Raw genomic sequence first — 21,837 nt, 5'->3', positions numbered from 1 at the left:
TCTTCTACCTCCCAAGATGCTTCTTCAAGTGAATGATCAGCCCATCGCACCTTTACATAGGAAATGGAGCGGTTGCGAAGGGTTTTCACCTTCCGGTCCAAAATTTCAGCTGGCTGTTCTGTGTAGGTCATATCAGCTTCTAGGTACCCTGGTTCCACGGGTAGTACATGAGATGGATCATGCACGTACTTCTTCAGCATGGATATATGGAATACATTGTGAACATTTCCAAGCGAAGGTGGCAGAGCAAGCATGTAGGCTACTGAGCCAACCCGGGACAAGATCTCAAATGGTCCCATGTATCTTGGGCTCAACTTCCCCTTTCTGTGAAACCTTTGCAAACCTTTAGTAGGAGAGATCTTGAGAAATACCTTTTCCCCTGGCTGAAATTCAATCTCCTTCCTGCGGGTGTCCGCATAGCTCTTTTGACGGGACTGAGCTGCTTTAATCCGTTCTCTAATAACGTCGACCTTGTCACAAGTCATTTGGATCATCTCAGGTCCTAACATTCGACGGTCACCTACCTCATCCCAATACAAAGGAGTTCTGCACTTTCTGCCATATAACGCCTCATATGGAGCCATCCCAATTGTAGCTTGGTAACTATTATTATATGCAAACTCCATAAGAGGTATATATTCTTCCCAACTGCCACTCATCTCCATTGCACATGCCCTGAGCATGTCTTCTAATATCTGTATGGTTCGCTCTGACTGACCGTCCGTCTGTGGGTGAAAAGCTGTACTCAAATTCAGCTGTGATCCCAAGGCACGCTGCAAGCTTTTCCAAAATCTGGAAGTGAACCTTGGGTCCCTATCTGAAACAATGCTCACTGGCACTCCATGTAAACGCACTATGTTATCCATGTACAGTTGTGCTAGTTTGAGCATGGAGAACTTGGTCTTGATAGGAATGAAATGAGCAGTCTTGGTAAGCCGATCCACAATCACCCATATCGCATCCATTCCCTTAGGTGTACCTGGTAGTCCGATGACGAAGTCCATTGTAATCCTTTCCCACTTCCATTCTGGTACTGGGAGTGGCTGAAGGGTACCATAAGGTCGATGCCTCTCAGCTTTCACCTTCTGGCAGGTAAGACAAGTCGCCACATACAAGGCTATGGTGACTTTCATGCTTGGCCACCAGTAACTCTGTTTGAGGTCTTTGTACATTTTGGTACTTCCTGGGTGAAGTGAGTACTCGGAGCTATGTGCTTCTTTCACTATCTTATCTTGTATATCCAAATCATCGGGTACGCACAATCTGTCTCCAAACATCAATGCCCCATCACTGGCTAAAGCAAAATCTGGGTCGTTCATTGTTTGGTCTTGAACCTTAACTCTGATCCGCTGCAATTCAGGATCCAAAGGTTGCTTCATTATCACCTCTTGCCTAATTGCCGGATGCACCTGTAGAGCCGATAAGGATACCATCAACCATTTAAGGTTTTCTGGTTGAGGTTCAAGCTCTAGGGTTGCCCCTTCATACAAGAGGGTTTCATCCATTAGCATCGCCTCTTGCACAAGTGGTGAGCTGACTGCTAAGCATGAAAGCGACACAGTCTGTGTCTTCCGACTCAATGCATCTGCCACTACATTAGCCTTGCCGGGATGATACTGAATATCGCAGTCATAATCCTTCATGAGTTCCAACCATCTTCTCTGTCTCATATTCAAATCCTTCTGGGTGAAGAAGTATTTGAGGCTCTTGTGGTCACTGTATATCTCACACTTTTCCCCATACAAATAGTGTCGCCAGATCTTAAGGGCAAAGATGACTGCCGCTAGTTCCAAGTCATGAGTGGGGTAATTCTTCTCATATTCCTTTAGTTGTCGGGATGCATACGCTATTACCTTTCCGCGTTGCATGAGAACACAACCCAACCCAACTTTGGAAGCATCGGTGTAGACCGTCATTCCACCTGTGCCTTCAGGAATAGTTAGCACAGGGGCAGTCACCAACTTCTCTTTCAATTCTTGGAAGCTCTTCTCACATTCCGCTGCCCAGTCGAATTTCACACCCTTTTTAGTCAACTTGGTCATTGGTGCAGAGATCCGAGCAAAATTCTCGATGAAACGCCGGTAGTATCCAGCCAAACCCAAGAAGCTTCTAATTTCTGTAACATTCTTGGGGCTTTCCCATTCCACTACTGCTTTCACCTTAGCAGGATCTACTTCGATTCCAGCTTTAGACACTACGTGCCCCAGGAATCCAACTTGTTCAAGCCAGAATTCACACTTGCTATACTTGGCAAACAACTGTTGATCTCTCAACCTCTGTAACACCATTCTCAAGTGTTGAGTGTGCTCCTCCTCGGTCTTGGAGTAGATCAAGATATCGTCAATAAAAACAATTACCCATTTGTCGAGTACATCCTGGAATACTCGATTCATTAGATCCATGAATGCTGCCGGTGCATTGGTTAACCCAAAGGACAACACTAGGAACTCATAATGGCCGTATCGAGTCCTAAATGCTGTTTTGGGTATATCACTACTCTTTATCTTGAGCTGATAATAGCCGGACCGAAGGTCTATCTTCGAAAATACTCTGGCTCCCTGCAACTGATCAAATAAATCATCAATGCGTGGCAATGGATACCGGTTCTTAATGGTTAGCTTATTCAACTCCCGGTAATCTATGCACATACGCAAACTACCATCCTTCTTCTTGACAAACAACACCGGGGCACCCCAAGGTGAAACACTTGGGCGAATAAACCCCTTTTCCAATAGTTCCTGCAAATGCATCTGCAACTCCTTCAATTCAGCTGGTGCCATCCTATATGGAGCCTTAGATACTGGAGCTGCCTCCAGGAGTCAAGTCTATGGCAAACTCCAACTCTCTGTCAGGTGGTAAATGCATCAGATCATCTGGGAAAACATCGGGAAACTCTTTAACCACCTTTACTTCTTCTAGAGGTGTAACTCTTGCATCAACATCGAGTACCGAGGCTAAGAAACCTTGACATCCACTTTCTAGTAACTTTACTGCTTGGAGGGCGGAGACAAGGACCTTCCTCATCCTTTTTACTGTATCTGCTCGGTATACCCATTCTTTCCCTTCGACATCTGTTACCTTAATCAGCCTTTCCGCACAGATCACATTAGCTCGATGAGCCGACAACCAATCCATACCCAATATAACATCAAAATTCTGCATATTGAATTTAATGAGTTGTGCATCAAAGTTCTTCCCACTAATCTCCACTGGGCACGGCCCATACACTTCCTTCAACTGTGCAATTTTACCAGTAGGCATACTAACAATCATTCCATGGTCTAGGATCCTGGGTGACATCCCAAGTTTCCTTACAAATCTCTTAGATGCGAAGGAATGAGTAGCTCCTGAATCAAATAAAACATAGGCTGGTATGCCCGATATGGGTAGGATACCTAATATAACAATGTATACTAATTTCAGCAGGTCATCAATATAAATCATAATGAACTTCTTAATTTAAAATGTACCTGCTACAACTTCTGTACTAGCCTCAGCTTCCTCGGCTGATAGGGCATACATCCTTCCCTGCGGTTGACTGCCTCGAGGTAAGGGAGGTCGGTACGCAGAGGGCTGACTGGAGGGCAAGGCTGGTCGGGACCGACAGTCTTTCGCATAATGCCCATAGGAATGGCAGTTGAAGCAACGAATCTGAGACGTCGGAACTGGAGCGGGGCCCCTCTGCACTTGACCCGATGCAGATGAAGGTCGAGGTGGCCTTGGAGCTGTAGGAGCCACACTAGTGTTCGGGCGAACAGAGGTTGAACCCGAACCACCAACTGGCCTAGGAGGATAGCCAGATGGCCTATAGGGCTGCCTATACATAGGCCCCGAACTATATGATCCACGGTATGCCTTGGAGGAATTTCCCACATCTGGGAATGGATTTGATCTCTTCCACAGTCCAGGAGTGAGGGACTGTTCACCCTTTTGCTTATCTTCCATTGTTTTGGCCTTCTGTACAATCTGGCCATATTCGGTCAAATCCAAGACTTCCAGCACAGACCCAATAGACGCTTTTAGGCCCTTTAGGAACCTTGCTGCCTTCTCTTCAGCTGTTCGCATATGCCTTGGGGCAAAATGGAATAAACTTTCGAACTGTTGCTGATACTCAAGGACAGTCTTACCTCCTTGAGTTAAGGCCATGAACTCGGTCTCTTTTCGGTCCCTGAAACTGCGCGGATAATGGTTATCCAAGAACAATTCCTTAAACTGCTCCCAAGTAGGTTCTGGATGAGCAGCCATCAATATAGGCTTGGAAGCCTGCCACCAAGAATTTGCCTCTTTCTTGAGTTGTAACCCAGCACAAATGAGCTTCTGGGCATCCGTGCACTCAAGCACCTCAAATATCTTTTCCAATTCTTGGATCCATTGATCCGGTTCCAGAGGATCACTCCCCACCTTAGAGAATACCGGTGGTAAGTTCCTCTTGAAAGACTCCACAACCCTTGACGTGTTGCTCGTCGCCGGGAAGTTAGGAGCATAGACGGGATAGTAGGAGTATGGAGGAGGCATCCCCTGCTGAGGAATACCGAATGGTGGGATTGGAGGTGTACCCACCACTTGTGGTCCCGTTCCCGACCCTACAGGTGGGTCCTGCGGAGTGAGTACCCGGGGAGGTTGACCCGGTTGAGAAAATTCCAACTGTTGCTGGATGGCAGTCATAAATGCTTGCTGTTGCTGAAGCATTTGTTGCTGGAAAGCTTGTTGGGACTGCTGAATTATTGTAGCAACATCTCCCGGTGTGATGACCGGTGGAGGGTCCGGGAGTGCAGTCATAGGTGGGTCCCCATGTGCCCCACCCTGACCAAGGGTCTCCGGAGGTAGTGGAGGTGAGGTATGCCCTACAGAACGGGACCCTCTAGGATTTTGCGATCGACCGACCCGACGAGGACCCCGCGAGGTACCTCGGGCATTACTACCGGATCTAGTACGTACCATCGTATCCCTGTACCTGGAACATATCACACACCATATTGATTAAACACCATAGAACTGATTTAGGCACACAATCATATGCCATTATATGAGGTGTTGTAGTGTATGATAGCCTGTAATTAGTCATAGTTTAATTCCAAGATACGGGCGAAGTCCACATCATGCATGCTAATGGTCCCACTCGACCATAGCCCATTGATCATAGGACTAATTTCCACCATAAAACCAATGAAATCATAATAGGAGAAGAGAAGGGAAAAGAAAAAAAATTTCAAATTTCCAATCTTCCCTTCTGTCCAAACCGGTGGGATGAACCGGCGGGTAGGGACCCGCCGGTCCCAGCACCCCAAACCGGCGGGTGTCACCGGCGGGTAGGGACCCGCCGGTCTGACCCGCCGGTGTTGCCCGATGATAAAACACGAACAGGGCCAAAAAGGCCCTGTTTTGTCTGTCACTCTCACTCTCTCCCCTCTCTTTCTTCCTTTTCCTCTTGGACGATTTTGGGAGTTTACTCGGCGATCCTACTCGCGATTCCACTCATCCACACGGCGCCTTAGTGAAGAGTCAACTCGTCTTCATCCAAGTAAGTTCCTCTTCTTCTCCTTTTTCCCAGAATTTCAATTTGGGTGAAATGCTTGTATAGGTTTACTTTATAAGCTTCCTTTCCATATTTTCCACCATAGAATAGTATGACCATGTGTTTGTGATGATTCCACTGTGCTCATTTGTAGTGTATGGGAAGTATCTCTCTCTATTTGGAGAAAAACCCAAATTGATGCCCTAGGTTCCCAAATTTGGGGTTTCTTCAATCCTTGCTATTTTGCTCAAATTGACGACTCCTTTGTAATGCATTTCGCTTGTTTTACGCTAGATATGAGTTAGATTTCATTGAATCATCCATTATGCTTGAAAACCCCATGTATTTCCCATGAAAATTCCTATTTTTGTCTTGGTTTCCTAATTTTTCATCCCAAACTTGTATTCTTCTAATTCCATAATCTATTTGGGGTATGTTCTTGCATTTTTCAACATCTTACTACTGTGGCATTCCGTTCTATACCCTAGAGTTCAAGCCTTTACTTCCCTATGAATGGGTTGGTGCATCGAACCCAAACCCTTCCATGTTATTTATACTCATTCTCTCATTTGCTGTCATTTTACTGTTTTGGCACTTTTCCATGCGTCGTCATCTACCATGTTTCATGTCATAAGTTTTCTATCATTCCTAGATCGTTGCCGTTCTCGTTTTGCATAATTTGGATTTTGGCTTTCCTTCTTTAATGCTGCTGTCTTTTCTTGCTGTACTAACCCATCTTTCTTTCCTTATTGCCAGAATGTCTTCACGCACCGGCAGAGGACCATCTTCCTCTGGCGTTCGACGCAAGACCACCGCTTCTAAGCGGAAAAGTGCGGAGACCAGCACTTCAGCTCATCGCACAGGGAGACCTGCACCTGCTCAGTCTGACCCTTCAGACTACGATGAGGAGCACTTCACTAGTGCAGAGGCCGCAGCCAACTGGCCTAATTTCCTGAAGGGGCCAGTGTTGATGGAAAAGACCGTGGTAGTCGAGGACTTCCACAAGGCCAGGCTTCAGGAGAGGTTCTCAGCATTGGGCTGGGACTCGATTCTTCAGGTAGACCGACCGTGCTACGAGCAGCTCGTCCGTCGATTTTATTGCAACCTGGAGGTATCGTATCAGTACGGGGAATTCACCGTCAGCAGCTTGGTGAAGGGGGTGGATATCCAGCTGACGGTAGGCACCTTGGCCAGCATATTGGGTATATCGGCGGCGGGACACCGATACTACAGTCCCCCAGGAGTAGGCCTCAGGGACCGTTCATGAGCATGGAGACACCGGACTTCATCTACGAGACCATCTGCGGTAGCAGCAGTCGCCCGGAGTCCGAGACATCTTTCTTCCCTGAGGTCCGTCTCTTCGCCCGGTTGATCCAGTTCAACCTGCTCCCCAGAGGAGGTCATCGGAACCAGGTAGGTTTCATGGTGGCTTTTATTACATTTTGTATCTTTACGGCCGCAGAGGGAGGCGGGGAGCACTTGTGCCTTCCCTATATCATCCTCAGAGCGATGGAGCACCATGCTTCCCACCCAGAGGACGGAGGATTCCCCTACGGCAGGATCCTCACCAGGATCTTCGAGTTCGGGGTGAATCTGAGCGGAGGGGAGGGGAAGACTCCGGCTGATAGGTTCGATCGGAGCAACCTCTTGAAGATGGGTCTCCATACCCTCATGGATTCACCTCCTAGATCGGGAGCTCGGAGAGGTAGGGGTAGGAGGGCTGCCCCTGCAGTGGATGTCCCCATGGAGGAGGAGTCCAGTGAGGAGGATGAGGACTACGTTCCTCAGGACGAGGAGGAGCCGATGGGTGGTGGCATTCCTGAGGAGGTGCCTCAGGAGTCGAGAGGTCCGGGTCCTAGTTCTTCCGGAGCTGCAGCCCCACCATATGGAGCCCCACCACCTGGGAGTGGTGACTACGACTATGAGGACAGGACAGCCTCCATGCGGGCCTTGCAGGATGGCCAAGTCCAGATACTGAGGCGGCTGGACGAGATTGCCTCCAGGCAGACCACTTTGGAGGATTCTTTCCGTAGGCTGGGTCAGGACTTGGACACTAGGGCCACCGCTATCTCAGCAGACTATGGCCGGCTTCGGAGGGAGGTACGGTTGGTGAACACGAGGTTCGATTACTACGATCATCACTTCAACGTCAACTCCAGGCCTCCGGCGAACGTGGTGATCATCGACGACGATGACGACGACCAGTGAGGGGTTGGCTTGCCCACACTAGCTGTTTATCCATTTTCTCTCTTTTTGTAGACATTGTGTATTTATTTATCTCATTCCTTGTAATTGCAATGTAACTTGATTTCATTTATGGAATAAAATGTCTTTGGATAATGGATTATGGTGGTGTTTTCATATGTGGAATACCTGTGTGGTTTTGTGGTGATGTGATTTTTCTATCTGTGCTCTTGGTTATATTATTATCTGTTGTTTATCAGGTTTTGTGTAAAATTTTTTTTGGAAATCCCACTTTACGCCGTTATGCTGCCGAAATTTCGTCGAAGTAGTACTTTATAGGTTATAGTTCCAATCTAATTACCTTTTTATCTACACTCACGCATGCCATGAATGCAACTTATAATATAACTCCATTTTATACATTCTTTCTTTGACTTTTAAATCTTTAAAGCTTTTATATTAGCCCAACCCCATTTTCCTATTATAGAGTCTACGGGATTCTAATGGTATGCTGTGAGTGAAGCAGAGCATCACGCTCTGATACCACCGTTTGTCACACCCCGTTCACCCTGAACCGGAGCGGTGACCGAGTTAACACCGGTTAACCCAAACCTGCCAGGATCATCAGATACTGTATTCCACCACAGCATACACACACTAACATCAATTCATCATATCAGCGGAAGACTAAGTTTTACCTGTAAATAATTCCCATATACTTGATACCCAAATGGTGATACAATCATTATATACATTTGGGCCCGAAGGCATGATATATACACAAAAAGAATAAAGTTCGAATATCAAATATATACAGGAAATCATCAAAATCATCAGAGTACACAGCTCGGCTCGGTATCAAGGCTGGAGCTCAGCTCGGCCTCAGAACCGCTGGCCCGCAGCACAGCTCTCACACGCGCAGTCTACGCCGTGCTCAAACTCCTCAGGGGTCCACCAGTCCTCCTCAGGAAACTCGACTGTGGGACCCACCCCCTGCTCCTCAGATGCATGACCTGCAAAATCATCTAAAAAAGGGGTGTACACGTGGAATGAGCTCACTAGCTCAGTAAGTAGAGAGGTGGACCACACACAACAGTCCACACATCACAACACATCATATGCACTACATGTCATGCAATTCATTTTAAATCACATACACCTAATCAACATTACTAAGTCTTTGGTTTTAGTGCTACTACAACCACAGTGCGCGTATACTCCGGGTACGAGCCGCGAACTCCCTCCCGCGATACGCCCATAGGGCTGTTGGAGAAGGCCCACCGTGAGTACTCGAAAAAATAAAGACAATGCCGTCCACCGGCTCTCAACAGAAATGTAAATAAAGTAAATGACAGTGCTGACTCCAGCAATTTAAAAGCAGTACGATTGGCCCTCTTGAAATACCACCGGGGTTGCCGGCTGTCCTACACGACTCGTCGGGCATAATGCCTAACCGCCACAGTGTCCGACAACCGCGACCCCTGCTTCCCCCCAAATGGTAACCCAACACCTTAACCCCTGTTGGGAAGGGTCGTAGCACGGGATGGTGAGAATCCTAATACCGCATGCTCCTATATGTAGTACGACTGCATAGTGCCACCGTGTCCCATACCACGGGCCACCAATGCATTCATTTCCAAGCCGACCACGGCATCTAGTCTATCAATGCATTATGCAACATGATGTCCACATTCAATCATATAACATCATATTCAATTTGCATTTGAAAAGTAAACATAGCATATATGCACATCAATGAGTGAAATGACTAATCTATATAGCACATTCATGATGACATGACTAAATTAGATATAGTTATATGAATGCCAAACAAATGCTTTGAAACAAGGCCAAACGTCCTCTCTCCACTTACCTGTAGCGTACAAGGATTCCCGCTCGGTACGGGTGAGATCCGGAGCGAAACGGGTAGGCTTTGGTGAACCTAACAAAATTGAGAGGGGTTAGTACTTCACCATTTTAGAATCAAAATTAATGAAATCCGACGTCAAAATCGTGTTTAGAACGTCGAAAGAAGGTCCCACGTCCGATTTGGGCTCGATCGGACCCAAAAATCACATTCTGGCCACTCAGGTGGGTCACTCAGGTGGGTTGTCTACCCACCGGTCCTACCCGCCGGTTTTGGACCGGCGGGTATGGACCTACCGGTAGGACCCGCCGGTCCTACCCGTCGGTTTGGCCAGAACCCCCCTGGTCCTCTAAGGTGGGTGACTCAGGCGGGTAGGGACCCGCCGGTTGCACCCACCGGTTTTGGCGGAAAAACCCCAGTTTCTTCTCAACTTCCTCCATTCCTTGGGGACCCAAATAGGGCTTTTCTCAACCCATTCTTCACACCTTTAAAGTCCTATAGGATGGTTCTAGCTTAGATCTAAGTTAGATTCAAGTGAGGGGAACCATCTTACCTTCTTTGCCCAAGAATGACTTCAAACCCTCCAAATCACTTCCAACTCACAATGCTCCTTCTACCTTGTCAATATCTCTTCAAATCCTTCAAGATCAACACATAAATCATCTATTAAACCTTAGATTCATCATTTCAAAGGGTGTCTACAAGATCTTAAGAAACCATACCCGAATCAAGGGTTTAAAGCATGGGTATGGTGAATGTTCATAAAACCCAACTTTTCTTACCTCCAACTGTAGATCTCGAGTTGAAGATTACTCTCCCGGCACCGGAATGGCAAGATCGAGCTTCGGCGCCACTAAAATCCTCCCTTTCTTCCTCTTCCTTTCTTCTTCCCTTTCTTTTTCTCTCTCCTCTTTACTTTTCTCACCTAACGTACGAGGGTAATAAATGGAAAGAAAAGAAATCATAAAGCTTTATATACTACCCCTACTTAAGTGAATAGTGTTGGATGGGTCACTCAGGTGGGTGGGTGTACCCACCTGACATACCCATCCGAGAGTCAAAACTTGGGATTTTGACCGGGCTCGGACCTCGGCTCAAACCCCACCCCAGACATACATTGTAGCCTACATATATATATTAAAATACAGATATAATACCTGTTTTATCCGTACATAGCCTTATGGTAGGTGCACGTACACGGTTTGGGTACTCCCGTCTCTTCTGGCACTGGCTCGGACTTGTCGGGCCAGCCGGTGTTTAAGGTCACCCGTGCCATCATAGCCCATAGGGAACCCGCTCTAACATCCTCTGGCTCGGTTCCTGCATGGTTAAACCGGTTCAATCGCGAAATCAGACCGGGTTTAAGAAGCGGGATATTACATAACAAGTGTCCAACAATGGGGATAGAGACCAAAGATATATGGGTAATCTAGGTTGGAAAAAATAGATTTATCTCATCTAATCCTAACCACTTGACACATGTCCAAAGGAGGGGTTATTTTAGACAAATAAGAGAAACTGTAAATGGTTAGTGATGAGGGTAAAAATGCCACTTTCTCGGGTCATCCATTGGCCTAGCCGACCCCTTGGGTCATATTTGGCCGAGTCGATCCCTTGGCTCATCCTTGGTTGAGTCGACCCCTTGGCCCATCCTTGGCTGAGTTGACCATCCAGGTCATCCCCAGGAAACCCGACCCCTTTAGGTCATCCTTGTTCGAGCCGACCATCCAGGTCATCCCTATGAAACCCGACCCCTTTGCGTCATCCATGTTCAAGCCGACCTCTCAGATCACTTATCTACATGGTCGACCCACCAGATTGCCTCCCTGAGAAGTATGATCGGATCCTGGCGATTACAGGGACAATCCTGACTATCACTCATTGTCAGCTCAGCAGATCTAATCGCCAACTCAGCAGATCTTATCGCTAGGAGATATCCTAACAAATAAGGTAATAGTTACCTAATGGGACTCTTACAAAAGTTATCCTAAAAAGAGTGAACTATTTCCAAAATAGGACTCTTCTCAACCGCCTCTCTTCATTCACTGCCTATAAATATCAAGGTAAGCCCCCAAAAAAGGGGATTGATCATTTCATAAAAAAACTCTCTTAGTATCTCTTGAAGAAAAATAACTTAGGCATTGAAGGGTCCCCCGTCGGGTCAGCCCAGATCTCCTTTGTCTGCTCTTCTATGCAGGTCTAACGTGGAGTACCAAGTCTTGTAAGGAAGATCACCCAATCAATTTTTACCACAATAGATTGGCTCTGTCTATGGGAACAACATTAGCAAGCTACAACACCAACATCTCATGGAGCGAGGATGAACAAGCCATAGAACTAGCTACGATGGTAGTCGAAGAATCAACAGTGGCCTATTCCTGAAGATCTGAACAAGATTTTCGACATGATGATCACCCCATCCATAACAATAAGACCGAGCCGAGCAAAATAAATGGGCAAATGTGAGAATCATATTCCAGAATGGGATAATCATCCCATCGAAGAAGAAAGGCCAACCAAAACTAGTCGATAAAAGAAGATCTCATCAACAATGAAAGGATGAGCCAACCCCGATGGTTGACAAAAGAAGACCTCATTTGTGAGGAAAGAAAGGCCAACCCGAACTAGTCGGTAAAAGAATATCTCATTCACGATGAAAGTCTAAGCTCTGGCTTAGAACCTCAAGCCCTTACACACTAAACACATACAAGCCCGAGCCTCGATGGTCGACAAAAGCAGACCTTATTCGTGAGGAAAGAAAGGCCGACTTGAACTAGTCAGTGAAAGAATATCTCATTCATGAGGAAAGTCTAAGCTTCAACTCGACACCTTAAGCCCTTAATCACTAAGGCATGCAAGCCTGAGCCCTGACTCGACACCTCAAGTCCTTAGGCATTAAGGCACACAAGTCCGAGCCTCGGCTCGACACATCAAGCCTTTAGGCATTAAGGCACACAAGCTAGAGCCCCAACTCAGCACATCAAGACCATATGCATTAAGGCACACAAGCCTGAGCCCTAGCTCGGCACCTCAAGACCTTAAGCATTGAGGCACACAAGCCTAAGCTCCATCTCAGCACCTCAAGCCCTTACGCAGTAAGGCATGCAAGCTCGAGCCCTGGCTTGGCACCTCAAGCCCTTAGGCATTAAGGAACATAAGCCCGAGGCACTACTTCACACCTCAAGACCTTATGCATTAAGGCATCCAAGATCTAGCCATTGCTCAACACCTCAAGCCCTTAAGCACTAAGGCATGCAAGCCCAAGCCTCGACTTGGCAACTCAAGCCCTTACACACTAAGGCATGAAAGCTAGAGCCTTGGCTCAACACCTCAAGACCTTACTTATTAAGGCACGCAAGGCCAAGTCTCGGCTTGGCACCTTAAGCCTTTAAGCACTAAGGCATGCAAGCCCAAGCCCCAGTTTGACACCTTAATCCCTTAGGCCTTAAGGCACACATGTCTGAGCCTCGGCTCAACACCTTAAGCCCTTGCACACTAAGGCATGCAAACCCAAGCCTAGGATCGGGAACTCAAGACCTTAAGCATTAAGGCATGCAAGCCCAAGCTCCAACTCGGCTCCTCAAGCCCTTACACACTAAGGCATGAAAGCCTGAGCCCCAACTCAACACCTCAAAACCGTAGGCATTAAGGTACACAAGTCTGAGCCTCCTCAAGCCCTTAGGAATTTAGGACCATAAGCCTAAGCTCTGGCTTGACACCTTAAGACCTTACGCATGAAGGTATGTAAGCTCGAGCCCTGGCTTGTCACCTCAGCCGGGGCACCTGAAGCCTTTTGGTATTAACGTAATCAATTTCGAGCCTAGGCTCGGCACCTCAAGCCCTACACACTAAGGCACACAAGCCTAAGCCCGGGCTTGACACCTTAAGACCTTATGCATTAAGTCATGCAAGCCTAAGCTCTGGCTCCGCTCCTCAAGCCCTTACGCACTAAGGCAAGCAAGCCTGAGCCTCAACTCAGCACCTTAAGCCCTTAGGCATTAAGGCACACAAGCTCGAGCCCTGGCTCCGCACCTTAAGACCTTATGCATTAAGGCACGTAAGCTCGAGCCCCTAGCTCAGCACCTCATGCCCTTACGGACTAAGGCAGGCAAGCCCGAGCCACAACTTGGCACCTCAACCCCTTAGGCATTAAGGCACACAAATTTGAGCCTCGACTCAGGACCTCAAGGCCTTACACACTAAGGCACGCAAGCCCAAGCTATAGCTCGACATCTCAAGCCCTTAAGAACAAAGGTATGCATGACTGAGCCCTGGTTCAGCACCTTAAGCCCTTAGGCATTAAGTCACACAAGTTTGAGCCTTGGCTCGACACCTTATGCCCTTGCACACTAAGGCACGCAAGCCTGAGCCCCAACTCAACACCTCAAGCCCTTACGCACTAAGGCATGAAAGCCTGAGCCTCGGCTTGGCACCTCAAGCCCTTGCATACTAAGGCATATAAGTTCAAGCCTCGATTCGACACCCTAAAACTGAGCCTCAACTGTGATACCCTACTTTTTAAACCTGGTTTAATTACATGGTTGACCCGGTTTAACCATGCAGGACCCGAACCAGAGAGGCTTAAGGTGGGTTCCTTATGGACCATGCTGGCAAGGGTGACTTTGAACACAGGTTAGCCAGACAAGTCTAAGTCAGTGCCAGAGGAGACGGGTGTACCCAAGCCGTGTACATGAACGTATCATAAGGCCATGTACTGGTAATGCTGGTATGTAGCCGTATCCTAAAGTGTATACGTATAATATACCTTGTGCCGAGAGTGAGATACATGCCGAGAGTCGAATTCCATCTAAATCTCACTTGTTGGCTAAGTTTCGACCCACAGGTGGGCGGTCATAGGCGGGCGAATCTGCCCACCTGAGTGACCCACCCATGTGGTTACTAAATATTCTCTAAGTATAAATAGTATTTATTGTGTTTCTCCTTTTCCTATTTAATGCATTAAGGAGTTGGTGAGAAGAGTAAAGAGGAGAGAGAAAAGAAAGGAAGAAAAGAGAATGAAGAAGAAGAAAGGGAAATAAAGAGGAGGAAGAAATGGTTTTAAACGACGCCGAGATTTGATCTTCTCATTCTGATGCCGAAAAAGTGATCCCCAACACGAAATCTACGATTTGAGGTGAGTAGAGGCTATGCTTCTCAAACTTTCACCAAACCCCAAGTGAAACCCTTGATTTGGGTAGAGTTCCTTGAGATCTTGTAAATACCACTTGAGATGATGAATCTAAGGTTTAATAGGTGATCTATGTGTTGATTTTGAAGGGTTGAAGAAGTGTTTATAAGATTTGAGAAGCATTGGTGATTTCTTGAGCTAAGAGGTGATTTTGGGGTTTTGAAAGAGTTCTTGAGCAAAGAAGGTAAGATGGCTTTTCAATCCTTAAATCTAACTTAGATCTAGGTTAGAATCATCTTACAAGACCTTATATGTGTGGAAAATGTGATTGGAATAGCCCCATTTGGTTTTCCTAAGGTTGGGGAATGTTTCAAGGAAGAAGGTAAATTTTTGCCCCCACAGGTGGGTGAAGCCGCCCGCCAGAGGGGGCAGCCCCTCGGTTCCCACCAGTGGGCGAGGACCGACGGGCAAACCCGCCCGCCTAAGGGTGCCCGTCGGTTGAACTGGTGGGTAAGCCTTGCCCGCCTAAGAAGACCGACGGGCAAAGACCGGTGGGCGAACCTGCCCACCTGAGAAGACCGGTGGGCAAAGACAGGCGGGCTGTCTGGCCCACTCATGGGCCCCCCAACGTGATTCTTGTGTTCGAATGGACCCAAAACGGACGAGCAACCTTCTTTTATGATTTTAAACATGATTTAAACATCAAAACTCACTATTTTTGACCCCAAAGTGGGAAATACTAGCCCCATTACTTATGATGGGTTTCACTAGAAACTTACGTTTCTCACGCCGGATCTCACCTGTACCGAGCTTGAGTTTTTGTGCACAACAAGTAAGTGGGGAGAGGACATTTGACTTTATTTTAAGCTTGCTTTTGCATCATTAAATTGTATCAGACTAGCCATGTCATCATGCAAATTATGTGTGGATTAGTCATCCTCGTATGCCATTCATGTGCATTTGCTTGTGCATTCTAAATTAATGATTTATGATATGTGTGTTGTGCCTTACATTCTCAATGTTAATGATTGATGTGCTTATGTGATGAGTGATGGGATTATGGTGCGTGATGCATTAGTAGACTAGATGCCATAGTTGGCTTGGAAACGAGTGCATTGGTGGCCTGTGGAATGGGACGCGATAGGACTATGCAATCGTACTATGTTATATAGGAGCATGCGGTTTAGGATTATCATTTTTCCGTGCTACGACCCTTCCCAACAGGGGTTGAGGTGTTAGGTTATCACTTGGGGGGAAGCAGTGGTCGCGGTTGTCGGGTCACTGTGGAGGTTAGACATACGCCCGGCTGGTCATTAGAACAGTCGGCAACTTCAGTGGTATATTTAAGAGGGTCAATCGTACTGCTTTTAAATTGTTGGGGTCAACACCTTTACTTTTCTGTCATTTACTTTTATGTTGAGGGCAGGTAGTTGACGTGCTTTAATTTTTCGAGTACTAACGGTGGGCCTTCTCCTACCTACCCTATGGGCGTATCGCGGGATGGAGTTCGCGGCTTGTACCCAAGGCATACGCAAACTGTGATTGTAAGTAGCACAAAACCAAAGACTTAGAATGTTGTTTAGGTGGATAAGATTTAAAATGAATTGCATAGCATATAGTGCATATAGATGTGATTGTTGTGTGGTCTTTCTTTTCACTTACTGAGCTAGTGAGCTCATCCCACGTGCGCACCACTTTTAGATGATTTTACAGGTCACCAGCCTGAAGATCAAGAGTCGGGCTCCACAGTTGAGTTTCTTGATGAGGATTGGTGGGTCCCGAGGAGTATGAGCATGGTGTTGATTGCACGTGCGAGGGCTGTACTGCGGGACTGCAATAATAATGCCATACAGGATTTTATTTTTTTTATTCTTTTGATGACCCCCTTTTTGTGTACTTGATACGTAAATTGTTATTCTTTTTATGTAAATATCATGCTTGCGGGCCCCCATGTACTTAGCTATATACTACAATTTAGGTATCAAGTATATTGGGGATATTTATAGGTAATTTAAGTCTTCCGTTGAACTTTTGTATACTTATTTTAGATGTGGGTATGCTGTGGTGGGTCCTGTATCAGATGATCCTGGTAGGTTTGGGTTAACTGGAGTTAACCCGATCACGAGTCCCGTTCTATGTGAACGCGGTGTGACAACGGTGGTATCAGAGCGTGATGCTCTATCCACTCACAGCATACCATTTAGACCCCATAAAAAATCTATAATAGGGAATGGGGTTGGTTAAATGTAAAAACTTTAAAGAATTAAAAGCAAAAAAAAAAAGTGGTTGCATTTAATTATTGCATTTCATGGCATGCATTAAAGAAAGCTTGCTTGGAATAAATAAAAGATTAGTTATTTAATTTCATAACCCATCGAGTATGGCTTTGACAAAATTTTGGCAGCATAACAACGCTAAAACAAGATTTTCCAAAATTTCTAAATAGAAGCACTTGATAGACAACATATATATACGAATAAGCATAATCGATAAAGGCTAATTAACGTTGTTACAACCAAATTACAATAAGTTTATCTAGAAGACAAAACTAACCACAAGTCACCAACAACATCATAACACCATACTAACAAGTCCAAATTATGGAGAAAAGTACAAAAAAAAATATATATATACATATAGTTCACCATAAACACATAAACAACAGAGACAAGTAAAAGCTGATTTGGATAGGCAAGCTAAGTCCTCAGAGACCCTCGTCATCGTCTAGCTCTACTACTCCATCCCTCCTAGGCCTCGATCTAACATTGAGCCGACGGTCGTAGTAATCAAACCTTGAATTCACTAGTTGCACATCCCTCTGGAGTCGGGTAAAATCCGCTGAAATGGCATTGGCCGTTGTGTCCAAATCCTCGCTCAATCTTAGGAAGGAATTCTCTAATGTGGCTTGCCTCTCTAAGATATTTTCCTCTCTAGTAGCAATCTCATCTAGTCTTCTCAGAAGCTGATTTGCCCATCTTTCAAGGCCCTTATTCTAGTCATCATACTCTCAAAGTCAAATGCGCCACTCTCAGGTGGTGGGGCTCTATACTGTGGGTTTACAACCATAGCAAAGTTAGAATTACCATCTCTCGAATCAAGAGGCTCCTCCTCGAGGATATCCTCGTCTAGAAAGTCCTCCTCGAATTGAGGAACATAATCCTCATCCTACTCACTATTTTCCTCCTCCTCTATGTGGACATCCTCCCTGTGGACATTCCCCCTATCCCTGCCTCCTTGAGCTTCTACTCTCTGAGGTACATCCATAAGAGCTTGGAGACCCATCCTACGTAGGTTTTCCCTGTTAAATTTGTCCGCTGGAGTCTTTCCCTCCTCACCACTCAAATCCACCCTAAAGAACTCAAAAACCTTGGTGAGGGTTCTACCATATGGGAAACCTCCATCCTCTGGATGTGTGGCATGATGCTCCGTAGTCTTAAGTAAACGTAGGGCAAGCATAAATGCTCGCCACCTCCCTCCAAGGCCTTATAGATGCAAAAGGCTATATAGGCTGCCATGAAGCCTACTTAGTTCCTATGACCTCCTCTAGGGAATAAATTACACTGAACCAAGCGAGCAAATACACGAGCCTCCGGGTGAAATGTCGTCTCAGAATTCGAATGCACCTTGCTGCCACAAATGGTCTCGTAAATGTGGTCTTGCATCCCCGAACTTAAGGATGGGCCCACGGGCTTACTCCTTGAGGGGCTATAGAATTGATGCCCAACTGATGAAATATCTAAAATACTAGCAAGAGTGTCCACAGTCAAACGAATGTTCACTCCCTTCACCATGCTGGTGATTGAGTACTCCCCATACTGGTAAGAGACCTCCAAATTATAGTAAAATCTTCGAACCAGGTGTTCATAGCAGGGGCGGTCAATGTTAAGGATGGACTGCCAACCCAGTGTAGTAAACCTCTCTTGAAGTTGAATCTTGTTGAAATCACAAGTTACCACGGTTTTCTCCATCATCACAGACTTCTTTAGAAAGGTCTGCCAATTAGTTTCTGCCCTCAAACTCCGGAAGAGTCCCTCATCGTAGTCTAAAGGATCGATGGGGGCATGTCCTTGTTGCCTTGTACGAAGGGCTGGGGAACTAGTCCCTACACCCTTCCGTTTTGAAGTTGTGGCCCTACGTTTATTGGAAGAGGATGCGGGTTCCTTGCCTTTGCGAGAAGGCATCCTAGTAAGAAAAGAGAAGAAATAATGATAAGTAAGGATGTTGCATAAGAAAGGAAGTAAATAGGTGGGTGAGCAAGCACATGTAAAAGCACCTAAATACATAATGTGGATCATTATAAAAAGAGGGGTGGTTAAGCTATGGAGAAATGAATAGGAGGAAACCCCCAAAACACGAAATCCACTAGCATGTTGCAAAATAGAAAAGTAACAAAGGAGTACAAAGCATGGCAAGTGAGAAGTGATGGAAAGCCTCATAGGAATTTCCTCAAGTGGGGTAATTGGTGTCAAATGATGGAAAGCCTTCAATGTACAAGTTCAATCTAAGAGAATGAAAATCCTATAATAGTGTAGAACTTGAAGCTTACATATCAATGATAGTAATGCCTATCATTATACAATCAAGAATATACAAAGAAATTTTTTATTATGACATTGTGGTGCAAGGAATGAGAGAGATTCAAAGTTGTTCACAAGTATGGATTCAAAGTGTAAGACAAACATCATTGCACCAACAATTAATGGTAAGTGATTCAAAGTTGTTCACAAGTATGGAATGAAGTGAACAGAATCATAGAAACCCCATAAAATTTTTTTTTCAAGAAACCTAACACAAAAGAGATGGATTTTCATAGAAATGAGATGGAATTGTAAGCATATACAAGTTTCCATGATCTTTCCAACAATGTATGTGCAAATTAAAGATAAGAAATCCCATTTGAGTTGTTAGTTGGGGAGAAAGGAGAAGAAATAGAAGAAAACCCCAAATTGGAGAAATTAGGGCACGATTTGGGATTTCCTCCCATAGATTGGGTAGTAAAGTCCAAAACTATGAATAAGTCACAAAGGAGGCATCATAATCTCATGGAATGATAATTCTATGGAAAGAAACATGAAAAAAATCAAGTTTTGGGAAGTATGAATGGATTCAACCTCCAAAATACATATTCCAAGAAGAGAAATGGAGAAGAGACTTACTTGAGAGTGAACGACACTTAGATCTTCCAAAATCCGTGGAATCATTGAGTGAAATCGTGAGTGGACGCACCAAGAAACCTCCAAAAATCGCCCTGAGTGAGCCAAGAGAAGGGATGGGAGAAAGAGGAGGAAAAAGGGGCTTAAAAGCCCCTCTACACTTTCTGCCTCGGGTTGGACCGGCGGGCCTGACCCAAGCTGCCCATCGGTGGATGCCCGCCGGTGGCAGCCCACTGGTTGGGAAAAAACAAAAGAAAAAAAGGGGGGGGATTATTATATATATATATATAATAATGATAATAAAAAAAAGGGGGAGTCGAGTGGGACCACCGTCCTACTTGTCAAAGCGCTAACACAGTACCTTTGGGGCTAAGCTGTGGCTAGATGCAAGACATCATACACTACAATACCCCGTGTGTAGGCATATGATTATGTGCCTATGTAAATTCTAAGGTACTTAACCAATGTTTGTGTATGGTATGTTCCAGGTGCAAGGACACGATGGTACGCACTAGATCCGGTAGCAATGCGCGAGGTACCTCATGTGGTCCTCCTCCTATCGGTCGACCACCAAATCCTCGAAGGTCTCATTCTGTGGTGCAAACCCCACTTCCACAACCTCAAGAAACCAATGATCAGGGTGTGGCACAAAGGGACCCACCTTTAACCACACTTCCGGATCCTCCACCTATCATCACCTCGAGTGATATTGTGACCATAGTTCAGCAGTCACAGCAAGCCTTCCAGCAACAAATGCTCCAGCAGCAGTAGGCATTTATGGCTGCTATACAACAATAGTTAGACCTTCCTCAACCCGGTCAACATCCTCAGATAATTACTCCACAAGACCCACCTGTAGGGTCTAGTATGGGGCCACAAGCCGGAGGTACACCTCCAATTCCGCAACTCAGCATTCCTCCGTATATGGTGCCCCCTCTGTACCCTTACTATCCGGCATATGCACCCAATTACTCGTCGACGAATAATACGTCAAGGGTAATGGAATCTTTCAAGAGGAACTTACCACATGTATTCTCTAAGGTGGGGAGTGATCGTCTAGAGCCGGACTAATGGATCCAAGAGGTGGAAAAGATATTTGAGGTAATTGAGTGCAATGAGGCACAAAAGCTTATTTGTGCAGGGCTGCAACTCAAGAATGAAGCCAACTCTTGGTGGCAAGCCTCTAAGCCTATTTTATTGGCCGCACATCCGGAACCCACATGGGAGCAGTTCAAGGAGTTGTTTTTGGCAAACCATTACCCTCGTAGCTTCAGAGACCATAAAGAGACGGAATTCATGGCCTTGACTCAAGGGAATAAGACTATCCTTGAGTATCAGTAGCAATTTGAAAACTTGTTCCATTTTGCCCCTAGGAATATGAGGTCAGCTGAAGAAAAGGCTGTAAGGTTTTTGAAGGGATTAAAGGCATCTATTGGGTGAGTGCTCGAGGTCTTAGATTTGATAGATTATGGCCAGATTGTGCAAAAAGCTAAAACCATGGAAGATAAGTAGAAGGGAGAACAATCCCTCACACCTGGATTGTGGAAGAGGAGTAATCCATTTCCGGACATGGGCAACTCATCCAAGGTATACTGTGGGTCGTATAGTTCTGGGCCTACATATGGACAGCCTTATAGGCCATCTGGCTACCTTCCTCGACCAGGTGGTAGTTCAGACTCTACATCTTTTCTCCCAAACACTAGTATGGTGCCTATAGTCACAAGGCCACCTTGTCCCCCATCTACATCAGGTCAAGTGCAAAGGGGCCCTACCCCAGTTTCGGCGTCACATATCCATTGCTTTAATTTCCACTCTTATGGGCCTTATGCTAAAGACTGTTGGGTCAGACCAGCCTTACCCTCCAGTCAGCCCTTTGTGTACATACCTCCCTTAACTCGGGGGAATCAACCACAAGGAAGAATGTATGCCTTATCAGCTGAGGAAGCTGAGGCCAGCACAGAAGTGGTAGCAGGTATATTTTAATTTAAGA

The 21,837-nt window shown here is 45.9% G+C and overlaps 1 pseudogene; it reads right to left on the bottom strand.

Annotated features, from left to right (window-relative positions):
• Nucleotides 1–245: 245 nt before the first annotated feature.
• LOC122072919 overlaps nt 246–21,837 on the bottom strand; it is an 87,755-nt pseudogene continuing 66,163 nt past the window's right edge.

The sequence above is a fragment of the Macadamia integrifolia genome, chromosome 1 (assembly GCF_013358625.1).
Source record: "Macadamia integrifolia cultivar HAES 741 chromosome 1, SCU_Mint_v3, whole genome shotgun sequence".
Classification (NCBI taxonomy): Eukaryota; Viridiplantae; Streptophyta; class Magnoliopsida; order Proteales; family Proteaceae; genus Macadamia; species Macadamia integrifolia.
This window is presented reverse-complemented; position numbering and strand designations above follow the sequence as displayed.